This window comes from Thermobia domestica, chromosome 18, assembly GCF_964235325.1.
Source record: "Thermobia domestica chromosome 18, izTheDome1.hap1.1, whole genome shotgun sequence".
Lineage (NCBI taxonomy): Eukaryota > Metazoa > Arthropoda > Insecta > Zygentoma > Lepismatidae > Thermobia > Thermobia domestica.
In genome coordinates, this window is record NC_137471.1 from 77,969,102 (window position 1) to 77,972,906 (window position 3,805).

The following is a 3,805-nucleotide window of genomic DNA, read 5'->3' on the forward strand; positions in this document are numbered from 1 at the left end:
TATGCGAAAAACATACGAATACTGTTTTTTTTTATTTTCCGCGTAAAAATGGTTTTACGGGGAAAAGCACCCACCCAAAATTTTGAAAGTTGACGAACGAAAAGCAAGGACAAGTGAATCTAAATGAATGAACTTGTGCACACATATTGTAAACGTAAAATGAGTGAATACGGGTTTCGTATTTTCCTGGAAAAAACTGTTGGAAAGGGCACGAACCCTTCCAAAGTTTTGATCACGAAATATCAAAAGTACTAGTAACAGTGAGGTGTGTGTAAAGGAAATGAAGAATTGCAACGAAACATTTTGTATGGAAAATAACCATAAAATAAATCAATACGAGTTTCTTATTTCCTGCGGAAAAACTGTTTTAGGGGTCAAAGGCTCCTACCCAAAATTTTGAAAGTTGACACCCGAAAGACAAGAAGAAATGAGCCGAAGTGAATGAAATTTGCACAAGTACTGCAGACGTAAAATGAGGATAAGGGTTTTATATTTTCTTAGAGAAAACAGTTAGGTGGGGCGCCGACCCTCCCAAACGTTTGATAACAAAAAATCAAAAATAATATTAATAGTATGTGAGATGTGTGTAAAGGAAATGAAGACTTTCAACGAAACTTTTTGTGTGGGATATGTGCTGAAAACAAAAAAAAATACGGGTTTTTCATTTTTCCGGAAAAATGGTTTTATGGGGCAAAAGGCCCCACCCCAAAATTTTGAAATTTGGCACCGAAAGGGAAGAAAAAGTGAACCGAAGTGAATAAAATTTTGCGCAGATATTGTAGATATAAAATGAGGGTATACGGGTTTCGCATTTACCTAAAAAAAAACCGGTTAAGTGTGGCACGGACTCCTCCGAATCTTTGATCACGAAATTTCATAAGCGCTAGTAACAGTATGTCAGATGTCTGTAAAGGACATGAAGAATTGCAACGAAACATTGTGTATATAGAATACGCAAAAAGAAAATGAATACTTGTTTCTTATTTTATGCGGAAAAATTATTTTATGGGCAAAAGAATCCACCCCAAAATTTTAAAGTTGATGCCCGAAAGGTAAGAAGAATTGAGCCGAAGTGAACGAAATTTTGCACAGATATTGTAGGCATAAAATGGGGGAGTATGGGTTTCGTATTTTCCTTGAGAAAACGGAAGCGTGGGGTGCCGGCCCCTCCAAACCTTTGATCACGAAATATCGAAAGTACTATTAATAGTATGTCAGATCTGTGTAAAGGACATGAAGAATTCCAAAGAAACACTTCGTATCGACAATACGCAAAAAATAAAGGAATACGGGTTTTTTATGTTCTGCGGGAAAACGGTTTTAAAGGCTATAGCCCCACCCAAACTTTTGAAAGTTGAAGCCCGAAAGGCAAGAAGAAGTGAGCCGAAGTTAATTAAATTGTGCACAGATACTGCAGACGTAAAATGAGGATACGGGTTTCGTATTGTCCTGGGGAAAACGGTTCCGTAGTGCGCCAACCCCTCCAAACCTTTGATCACCAAATATCAAAAGTACTAGTAACAGTATCTGAGATGTGTGTAAAGGACATGAAGAATTGCAACATATCTTTTTGTATGGACAATACGCAAAAAATAAAGGAATACGGGTTTATTATTTTCTGCGGAAAGACTGTTTTATGGGACAAAACAACCCACCCCAAAATTTTAAATTTGAAGCTGGAAAGGTCAGAACAAGTGAACCGAAGTGAGTGAAATATTGCACAGATATTGAAGGCTTAAAACGAGGGAATACGGGTTTCGTATTTTCCTGGAAAAAGGGGTTGGGTGAGGCACGGACTCCTTCAAACATTTTGATCACGAAATATCAAAAGTACTAGTAACAGTATTTGAGATATGTGTAAAGAACATGAAGAATTGCAATGAAACATTGTGTATGCAAAATAACCAAAAAAATAAATGAATACTGGTTCCTTATTTTCTGCGGAAAACTGTTTTAGGGGTCAAGTTGACACCCGAAAGAAAAGAAGAAATGAGCCGAAGTAAATGAAATTTGCACAGATATTGCAGACAGAAAATGAGGTTACGGGTTTCGTATTTTTCTAGAGAAAACAGTCGGGTGGAGCGCCGACCCCTCCAAACGTTTGATAACGAAAAATCGAAAGTGCTACTAACAGTATGTCAAATGTGTGTATAGGACATGAAGAATTGCACCGAAACTTTTGTATGGACAATGCACTGAAAACAAAGGAATACGGGTTTTTTATTTTTGCGGAAAAACGGTTTTATGGGGCAAAAGACCACATCCCAAAATTTTGAAATTTGACGCCAAAAAGTAAGAAAAAGTAAACGGAAGTGAATGAAATTTTGCACAAATATTGTAGACATAAAACGAGGTAATACGAGTTTCGTATTTACCTAAAAAAACGGTTAGTTGGGGCCCGGACTCTTCTGAACCTTTGATCACGAAATATCAAGAGTGCTAGTAACAGATTGTCAGGTGTGTGTGAAGCCCACCAAGAATTCCAAAGAAACTTTCTGTATGGACAATACGCAAAAAATAAAGAAATACGTTTTTTTTTATTTTCTGCGGAGAAACAGTTGTAGGGGGCAAAAGAACCCACCCAAAGTTTTGAAAGTTGATGTCCGAAAGGCAAGAAGAAGTGAGGCGAAGTGAATTAAATTGTGCACAGATATTGTAGACATAAAATGAGGGAATACGAGTTTCGTATTTTCCTGGGGAAAACGGAAGTGTGGGGCACCGACCCCTCCAAACCTTTGATCACGAAATATGAAAAGTGCTAGTATGTCAGATGTGTGTAAAGGACATGAAGAATTGCAACACAACCTTTTGTATGGACAATACGCATAAAATAAAGGAATACGGGATTTTTATGATCTGCGGGAAAACGGTTTTAGGCGGCAAGAGACCCACCCAAAATTTTAAAAGTTGACGCCCGAAAGACGCGAAGAAATGAACCAAATTGAATCAAATATTGCACAGATATTGTAGGTTTAAATTGAGGGCAAACGGGTTTCGTATTTTTCTGAGAAAAACGGTTAGGGGGCTCGGACTCCTCCAAACCTTTGATCACGAAATATAAAAAATGCTGGTAACAGTATGTCATATGTGTGTAAAGGCCACGAAGAATTCCAACGAAACTTTTTGTATGGACAAATACGCAAAAAAATAAAGGAATGCTTTTTTATTTTCTGCAGAAAAACAGTTTTATGGAGCAAAAAACCCACACCAAACTTTTGAAAGTTGACTCCCGAAAGGTACATGTTGTCTCAAAGGTCGAGGGCATTCTTTATTGCTATTTTAAGGAAAAAATTTTCTAAGTCCAGCTTCGGGTATCTTCGGGAAAAAGTAAACCAGGTTCGAACCTCGAAGTCAACCTTTGCAATCGGGAGAAATTTTGCAGATGTGTTTTTCTTCTTTTAAATATAATAAGACTTGTTATTAATTGTATAAAAAAGCAACATTGATTGAAATACTTATTAATTCAATATTTCGAAACTTTGTATTAATATCAGCACATGCCTGTTTGTCATTTAGCTCTCCATACGTAATGAAACATTTAGATACGTAAACGAATCTTTCCATATGTGAAAGAATGCAGAAAATTAAGACATAGAACACAATTCTCGTCTGAGTACTAAAATAAAAGTCAAAATGGAACAAAAACAGCGTTTGCAGTGGATATGAATCAGAGCCCTGCACCAGAGCCCTGCACGGGCCGGGCGCGCCCGATTCGGCCCTTTGCCCGGCCCGGGCCGACCCGTTTCAAGTAATATCAAACTGGACCGGGCCCTAACCGGGCCGGGCACATTTCGGGCCGAATCGG